Genomic DNA, 9,969 nt, shown 5'->3' on the forward strand with positions numbered 1-9,969 from the left:
GAGAAAACGAATCTGCGCGGCTTTTTCTCCTTTTCTTTCTCATCCCTTCTCCTTTTTTTCCTCCCCCTGCAGAGAAATGTCACAAACTAGGCAAAGATCCATTCATCCCGGGGCCACCCAAAGCAAAGTCGGCTTCACCCAGCGGGACCCATTCTTAAGAGCCGGGGGTGGTGAGGGGTGGACGAGACTGGAGGAGTTGGGGGTGCACACGCGTGGCGCAATGAGCGTGAGTATGTGCGACACGGCCCCTGTGGAACTTGGTTGTAGTGTATCATGCTGGTACGTGCATGTGATGTACGGTAAGCATGTTTGCACGCGTGGTACCTAGGTGGGTAACGCAGTGTGTGGGGGTAGGTGCACCGGGGTGCTGGGTGTGCCGCATGGCCTGTGTGCTTATAGTTACTGTGCTGCATGTTGATGCCTGGGTGTATTTGTGCAGGCTAGATGGCTTTGCACACGGTCCATGCAGGCTTGTGTTCCACGGGTGTGCATTTGCCTAGGGTCCAAGCGTGCCTGGAGGCTGGTGCGCAAGGGTGTTGGTGGTGCGTGTGTTCGCCCTGCACCTCTATTCGCAGACGCTATGCGTGGATGGTGGCGTTGCACCGTGTGCACTCGCCCGTTGTCCAGGTAGGTAGAGGCTGCTGGGGCGCGAATCTGCCTCTACCCCTCCTTCATGCAGGCGAGCGTGTTGGTGCTCCGCCGTGAACGCAGCCCCGCGGAGGAGCCAGGAGTCCCATGCACCAGCCTTCTGGTGATCTGTACAGTGCTTCGCTCGTCCCCGCACAGGTGTGCGTTTCTTCTCCGCGCAGGGCAAGGGGAAAGCCAGCCTCCCGCGGCATAGGTTGAAGCACGGCTGAGAGCAATCCGGAGATGGAGGGGGAAAAAAACCCACCCTCACCTTAGAATAATAATAATCCAATTGCTACGGGTCCCTGTCGAGCCTCGGTGGCAGAACTCCGCCTTTCTGGTCACTGTCTCTGCCTGCTTTCGCGCAAAGCAAGCGCTTCTCTCCTCTGACCTAAGACATGTGATGCTTCAGCTGCCCCTCTGTTCCTAGGTGATGGAGTGACTGCCTTACGCCTGTTCAGGAAGTCAGGCAGCCTCTTTTCCCTCCATAAACTCCATGTGAAAATACACACACACACACACACACACACACACACACACACCTCCGTGGGCTGTGGGGGGGGGGGGGAGGGACGGGAGGGAGGAGGAGGAGTATTAAATCAAAGTTTCTCGGAGATTCAAATCTATTTCTCCATCCGCCAAGATGGTTCAAAACGGATTGGTTCGGGAGGCTGGAGGCAAGATGTGTGCAGACTGTACCAGAAGCTGTTGAAATATTAACTAGGGAGAGCACAGCAGCAGAAGCTGGTGGGAGAAGAGTGCGGGTAAGTTTTGCTTTCAATCACGCGCAAAATAGGTTTAATGAAGCTGTCGCGCTCTCTTGACCGAGTTCCTGTTAAAAGAAACACTGTGGCTCTTCCTTTTTCCAGCCGGCAACCAGATGATGCATTAAATACCTTAGGAAAAGCAATTCATGCTGGGGAATGGTTTAGCCGGGAACCTTTGGGGGACAATGCAAGGATTTACTCTGGGCACTGACGCTTTCAGTCAAGAAACCGATTCATAATTCTCTCATTGTGCACACAACTCGGGTTGGGGGGGGGGGGGATCTGTCTTAGAGCGATACATAGAATGTATTCGTTCTCGTTTCAGGGGGCTCGATGGTTTTATAAACCTGTAAAGCCGAATCCGGCATTCCAGGGTAGCTGGATTTTTGGGGAAGGGAAGGTTAAAGAGAGCTGGGTTTCCCCCACCTCTTCCTGGATGCCTCATCACCCCTCCTTTAATCTCTCACGGTTATTTATCTCCACGTGTGCGCCTGGAGTGTGTAGCCACAGCCGTGGGATATTTCAGGACAGGGTCGTTTTAAATTGCAATCAAGGGAGGAGATTTAAGCCAAGCCCTACGTGTCTCTTGCAGCCTCTCCTAGCGGTTTGCAGCGGCTCGGTCTCCATCGCACGTGGACGCCAATACCAGAACGCCACCGCCAGCACAGAGCCGGGGGCGCAGGGTAGCTCCTTGGAAAGCCACACAAGCAGCATGGAGGAGCTGCCAGCGCCGCTTGTCCCTGGCCAGTCTATACAGGCGGGTTCCATTCCCACGGGGCTCTCGCATCGCTGGCTCTGTTCGCTGGCGGCTCTGGCGCTGAGGGCCTTTCCAGAGCTAGGGCCCATTTTGACATGGCCAAAACCGCGAAGGTGCAGTGGGGCTGTAAAGCTAGATTTCCCGCAACCTGCTTTGTTCCCCTAGGAATATTTTCTCGGGGGATGATTCCACTCTCGGGACCTATTCAAGAAAATAAGTGGCCCCATCAAGAGTCCGATTAAAGAGGTAAGGTGTTTGGACAGGTCCAGCCTTCGCCCGTGCAGGCCTGAGCTCTAGATTTCCTACTGCCTTGGTCACAGCTATGCTCTTATGCCAGCCTCATCGGTTATGTAGTTAGCGGCGATTTTATAAAACACTCTGAGCTATGTCATTACGGAAAGGAGCTGCCCCTGCTAATCCCACACATTGCTACGATGAACTCCCGGCTGTCGGGTTTAAAAAGGAGAGAGGGATGAGTATCACTGAATCAAAACGTGAGCTGGCCCGGAGCTAGGGAGAGGGGTTACTGTGCAAGGAAAACGTGCAGGGGCAGGTCATTCCCAGGGTTACACACACACACACACCGGGAGAGTTATCGCCCACAGAACGGCTGGTTACTAATTCTTGTTCTAACAAATAAGCCATTAACAGATATAGCCGCTAATTAGTAAGCGGGTATTTATTTCCATTATAAACTGTATTCAACCGTGGAGAGGAGTAACAATGCACAGCAGTGAGAGGGAAAGCCCGAGCACCCGGCATAGCTCCACGCTCATGACCAGTTTCCCAGTAAGGGGGGGGAGAGGACCATATTCCTCCCCCCGCCAGGGGGATCGCAGAGGTTTAGTTTTGTAAAAATGGCTTACACTAAGGAACACTGGTCAAGTGGTTGTAGGTTTCAACCCCATAGGTGCTCTTATTAAAGACAGCTGGGAGTGGAGGGGATTTTCGTGATTTGTAAAACGTTTCAATTAACCCTGCTTTGGGAGCGATTTAATCCAGGCCTCCTGCAGACTGCTGCTATCCTACCGAGGGCCACATGAGCAGATACACAGACAACGGCGGAGAAAACCAGAAAGTCAAACTGAGCAACGTTATGCGAGTGGAGGCGGAGAAAGGGGAAGAGAAACCGCCTAGAGACAGAACGTGGAATTGATCAAAACCGAAGAAAGCACAAAAAGAAAAAATAGCGAAGATGTGGACAGTTTTCAGATTTAATACACTTCGTTGTTATCAGTAACATGGAGACACATTTAAAATTAGTATTAGGATCTGCAGCAGTGTGGGGTGATTTGTAAACGATGGAACCTCTCAGGTTTTTAAATTTAGTTATTAAACCATATTAAGGATTTGTACCAGCAACGAGTTAAGAGCTAGCTGTATAGTGCAAAAAATAAATAAATAAATAAATAAAACCAGCAATATTCTCACTTAAATTAATGTGCTTCCACCATATCCATACCCCTTTTATGTTAGCTTTCTGTGAACATTCACAGGCTCCTGTTTCACTGAGCAAGTGATCATGGAAAACGACTTTCAGAGTAATCGGCCAAAGAATTCACATCAACCCAATTTTAAATTAGCACACACAAGCATTTGTGCCACAAGTACCTCTGTGAAGTCATCCAATTAGTGAACAGAAAAAAAATACCAAAATTAACTGACTAATCAGAGCTCAACAATGCAACTTGAATAGCAAATTCAGTATACCTGCAGTGACCAGGCTGAAAGCAGTCTATGGAGTTAAAGAGAAAAGTAACTGAATAATAAGTAATTGGAAGAAATGGATTTGTGGATGGTATTCTGTGAGCAATAAGAGACTACAGTTGTTGAATTAGTTCTGGATTATTTGCTCAGGTCTAACAAGTCAACATTTTAAAAAAATATTAATTTTCAGTGTCTCCAATGGGAAACATAAGAAAAAACCTCATAACCTCAACACTATTTCTGACATATAATTATAAGGAAACCATAACCTCCAGTGATTCCACTTGTTAAAAAGTAAAGATAGAGTTTATGCCCCCTCCCCCCCGAATAGTTTATAGAGAACACATTTGTCCCACCCTCACAACTGAGAATAACTGTCTTTAGTCCCTTTGTAAGTTCCCACTTGTCAAATAAGTCCTGCCTTTTTGAAATATTTATACATACTCCATCACATATTTCACAGCTACATTAAGAGGTAGACAGTCTCTGGAACAGATGTGGTGTTCAAAGAGAGGAAGTCATATATAGCACAACGTCACCATGCGAGAGACGATTGATGAACTGGGTGAGGCCAAGGTCCAGTTGCTAAAACATTAATTCTCTTTGTGTCAATGTTTTCCTCCTATAATCCAGTGCAGTCTATCACTTCTTTCCTTTCCTAGTGATGCTCAGATGAAGCTGCTATCTCTGTGCACCAATCATCTCCTGATTCCGTTGTCTGACATTTCCATCACCTCTCTCCAGTATATTTTCCCCTCAGCACCACTCCCAAGATTCTATCACGTTTGATTATTATTTTATTTCCACTATATGTGGGAGTGAGCACAAGCAGAGGAGGAAGGTTTGCTGAGCAACAGTCTCAATGTTAGGGGTTAAAATAAGTAAAAAAAAAAAGGGGGGGTGGGGGGAAGGAAAGCAAGGCAACCCCTGTGAAGTCCTGTCTGGGTCAAGGAGATGGGAAAAGACGGTGACTAATGCTGCAACACCGGTAAGAGCTAGGGAAAGCAAGGAGTCTCCTGTAACCGTGCTGCACATCTCAGCCAGGGAGATGAGAAAATAAGGGAGTGATAACAATGTAGTATGGGTCTGGGTCAGAAAAATGGAAAAACAGGGAGACTCCTGTAATGCTACAGTGCCTGGTCTGCACTGAGATACATAGGAAAGCGGGGGGACACTTGTAACTCTGCAGCAAAAGCCCGTGGAGGGGACTTGGGAAAGCAAAGGGATGCCTGTAAGATTGCAGCACATAAACCAAGGACAAAAGAAGAGCGCACACAACAAAGCAAAGGAACCTGGAACACGGAAGATGGAAGACAGAAGACGGAAAAGCATGGATTAAGTCCTGTATACCGGGGCTAATCAACCCTTCCACTGTGTTTCCTTTCCCTTAACTTTCAGTTTAATTTGTGCTCAGTTGAAAACTAGAATGACCTGCTGTTATATGCCAAAGTGCTGGAATCAGCTCCTACTGGGAAGTGGGGGGAAATGTGGCTGAGCTCCCAGTATCCCTAACACCATACTGTGACTCAGCTTCTAAATGCCCCCCGCTCCCTCTGAGTGCCATCAAGGTGTGGTTTTGCTCCCTCTGGGCACACTACTCCCATGCAAAGGCAGCAAAGTGCCATTATGAACGTGAGGAGCTCTGCTTTGCTCTCACCAGTTATCGGGCCTTCCATAGGGGGATACCCCTAGACTAGGTTTGCTTCCTGCCAGTTCCCAGGTCCATTTTACAGCATTAATCATGCCTCTGAACCTCCTGAGTATCCTCTGCCCTTTTGATTAACTCCCTTCGTTACAACGAATGTTTGGTACAGAAAGAAACAAAGAAGAGTGAATCCGCTTTATTTCTCACCCTTAATATTCATCCTCCCCAAGTCTGATGCAGCTGTTCTGGGACATGCTGGTATTTGTTGCAATTGGTCACTGGTCTGCTCGGGTTTCCTTTTCCTGCTTTCACCTGCTTTCTACTTTTGGGGGGAGAGGCTTACATTTCATTGATAGGGTTTTGGGGTCACCTCTCCTATTGCCATTGTGACCCCTCAGCTCGTTGATCATAGCATTTAGCTGCTCTTCTGCTACATGCACTTGCACTATACCCTGCCCCGCTCCTTGTGCTCTAAAACTGGAGAGTTTGGGCCCTACATTCCCCTTCCCACTCCTGCCCCCAGCCCCATCTGTCTGTTGTTTTAAGCTTAGGGTTTGCCCTGAGTGCTGCTAGTCTGTTGCTTCTCTGCTTCAGATCAGAGGAGGGGCTGAAGTGGGTATGCACAGGGGTTGGTGCCCTACCACAGCCAAACAAGCATCTTTTTTGGTTTTCTTCCTCCCTAATCTTCTCTCTCTGTCTCCTTCTATATTCATTCTCTCTCTCTCTCTCTCTCCTTCTCATATCTACTGGTTTCACATTGTAGAACAAAACAAAAAAAAACCTATACAAACTGATGCTAGTAAAAGAAACTCATACTCCCTTTGTCTGTGTCTTCTCCCTTCATCATTCCAGCCACCTGCATCCCACCTATTTTTAATCCACACCTCTCTGAATGCTAAGTAAAGTGATGGGGGGAGGGAGGGGAAAGGGAACCTGAACTATACAGGTCTCGAGTCTCCTCTGCTACCCATAATCAGTGGGTGGCATATTGATTGCTAATCTTTCTTATGCCAGTGAGTGATCTGAAACAACTGAGCTTGGCCTTGGGAATGGTACAACACTGCTGGAAAGGGTAAGGGAGCAGCTCCAGAAACAGATGGCTGCCGCCTGGGGCGTAAGCTCTAGCTGGTGTTGTCACTGCAAGAAGACTGCACAGTTGGAGCTGCTCATTGTAAAGCATTTTAAATCCACCTCACCACAGGAAACAGGTTGGCACGAGTCTGTGTAAAGTCTGCAAAGAATAATTCCCAGCTGAGGCCAGTTTAGCTTGGCCCCTACCTGCTCAGCCCTAGGGGAGGCAACTCCCAGCCAGGACTAGCTCGGCCTTCAGCAGCTTAACCCGGAGGAGCTTCCCCTTGTAGACCCTTTTTTTATGGATCAGTTTGAGATGAGGTGGAAGTATTGTGTCAAATGCACACACACCCTAAGACCAGCTGCTGGAGAGGAGAATGTCCTCGCTGGCTGTATCCCTCTCAGAGTATAGGATCACTCAAATCTGCTTTTGGGGATTCTCTTTAGATACACAGGAAGCTGATCTGTCAACATTGCATTGGTTTGAAACAGAGCATGTGAGGACCCACAGGCCCTGTAAGCCCCCAGAAAAAGAGGTCGCCCTGTGAGGGAGAAGGGCAGCTCTCATTAGAATGCAGAAGAGGGAAATGTGCGAGTCAAATACTCTTTCCCTCTCTAAATGCTCCCTCACTATTGATCATAGACTGCAAATAGCCACAAGAAGTAGCTACACAGAGGAGCACGGTGCACAGTTAGTGCAGTGATACCATGAAATCATGGTACAAAGCTGATCCAGCCCTGAATCTAATCTAAGTATCTATACTGGGCTCATGAGTGGGGTACCTGATTGCATCTCCAGCCAGGATCTCTGTAACATCAAGAGTGAAAAGACACCAGGGGAGTTTTAACTAGAAGAGCGATTAGGACTGTGTGTGCTGCCCCCACACAGATAACATTAATAATCATGACACAAAGCAGCTCCATCCCATGCCGGGGGGAGGGGGGATCAACCATAGGCCTATACACTCACACCTTGCTCAGTCCTTCATCCACCTCTACTATCTACTGCTTTGATTCAATGTATAATTGAATCACAGTTCCCCTAGTGCATTACATGCCTCCACCTCTGCTCTCTCACTGGCTGTTATTCACCTGTTTGCCATTTCTCACACATCATCAGCAGACACAGGCACTTGTGGTAGGATGAGGCTATTCACCTGTTTAATTTTTAAATGCTACTTTTGTCCAGGTTTTCAAAAGACAGCAATACCAAGCAATTTTGAAATCTTATTCAGGTGCCTTAATGGGAGCTGAGCAACCCTGAGATTTAGAGGGTTTCCAGAGCCACAGAGAGGAGATAAAGTGCTGCTTTGTTGGATGCTACAAATTTCCATGTTACTGGGCTTTTCTTGCTTTTGGTTTGCAATGGTCTCACCCCTTAGTGGTCAGAGGTCTGAAGGGATAGTGTAAGGTCTACAACTGCTACCAGTTAAGGGATATTCTCCTTCAGCTCATGTACCAGAGCTGTTTCTTGTGTCTCAAAGTCCACATTTCCATTTCCCAGCAGTTTCCTCACAAGTGCCACATGTGTGTATTTATTGCTTCTTTCAGCTAATCTGATTGCTTATACCTGGACATAAGCAGACACAAAGAACCAAAATGTACAAGAGAAGCATGAAAGACAACAGTATAGGTACTTGATACCTCTCAACTATACTACATGTAGATGTTACTGTCCAGCTGTTCCCCAAATCCAGGCTCTACACAGAACCAGCTCATCATGTGTTCAGCTCAAATGACTTAGATTCTTCAGGGCAAGACTCAATTCAACAGTAGAGCCCAGGAAAGGTCACAATGGAATGACCTTTGTTGGATGCTGTAAATAAGCTGAGCCTACCTTCAGAAGTTAGTTTAGTTTAGCCTATTTACTTTCAGATACCTTTGGCCTGCATGGGAGATCTCTGGGCTCAAGGACTTAATGACCTATGCCTTTACACAGAGATATACTCCACATACACCTTCCCCTCCTGCCCAGGGGAAAAAAAAGACTACAGGTAACTTTAAAATTACTCACATTGTATAAATCTATAAACATTATATTAAAATAATCTCTGGTATGGCCAAAGCCAAGGATGCAAAGAAATAGGAAAGTGAATAAAATACTTGGAAGTACTTCCATTTAAACTACAGATCCCTAGAAGGATTACAGCTCCTTCCACATCTTTTGGGACAGTTGTTCTCAATTGAATTTCACATGCCTATCCCTTACATGCTTTAAATCTATTATCCCTTATAGTGCACACTCACCACCAGAGCACCTTGTGGGTTCAGGACACAGCATCGCAGGGTTTCCTCCCCTCCAGCACTGCTTGTTCGCTCTGGTTGTGTAGCAGTCTGCTGCTCCCATGGCCTAGCCCTTCAGCCAGGTCACTTCTCAATCCAGTTCCCTTCTAGGGTTAACAGAAATGTCTAAAACAGAAGGGACCAAAGCCTAGTGCCCTCTATACCAGGCCCTCAACCCTATCCAGGAGTCCCCATTCTCAGCCTTTTTCACCCTCGAAGCCTGTACTTCCCTTCTTGATCTGGGGAAAGAGATGGGGAATCCAGGCTTACCCTCTCATCTGGATTGCAGTACAAGGACCTTGTTTCAGATGGCTCAGGACTCCTTCAATCCCTTGCCACTTCCTTGGGATGTTTCTACCCTTGCCCAGTTTGCCAGTGTCTTCACCAGGTCTGCAGACTCTGCTATTCCACACTGGATTTGTGGCTCCTCACAGCCTCTTCCCAGCTCTCTGCTGAGGAACTTCTACAAAGCCACGTCTCTTTGGCAGCAGCTGGGCTTTATTTTGACAGCCTCACTGGTTTCTCTCCTGAAAACAGGAGCCCCCACCCCCATTCTCCTCCTTAGAGCTGTTGTTGCAATTTAGGCCAGGTGTGGACCCCTAACCAGCCTCTCCTTCAGCTAGCCCTTCTTCCCCCACTTATTACCTCAGCAGACTAGCCTTCTCCTGCTTGTGTCTGGCCTGCTATGGGGGAGAAAGCAGCATATATGCTGGTCCCCTTCCTGACGCTCATCCCAATTGGCTGGGGCAGAGGGGAGCCTTGTCCCTCCCACTCTGCAAAGCTCCTGGTCCTAGGACCTTAAAGAAACAGTAACAGCATTTCCTCCCAGGACTGCTCACTTTCTCCCAATATACCCTAGGTCCTTGTATACATCAGACCTCCCAAAATCTGAAAGGGCCATGCCACATGGGCTGATCCCTAGGCATCATTGCCTTTATAGGGACAAATCATCCCATCATATTGTCACATAATACAGTAAAAAAAACCCCATACATCTTTGAATCTTAGTGGAAGCAGACTGCTCAGTTTTTCACATCAAAACTCCTTCACAGAGTGTAAAACTTTAGAAAAGTCAGTGAAAACAAGCTGTTCCAATTTACACATGACTATTT

The sequence above is a fragment of the Emydura macquarii genome, unplaced genomic scaffold (assembly GCF_026122565.2).
Source record: "Emydura macquarii macquarii isolate MOO-44397 ecotype Brisbane River unplaced genomic scaffold, CSIRO-AGI_Emac_v2 contig_2676, whole genome shotgun sequence".
NCBI lineage: Eukaryota > Metazoa > Chordata > Testudines > Chelidae > Emydura > Emydura macquarii.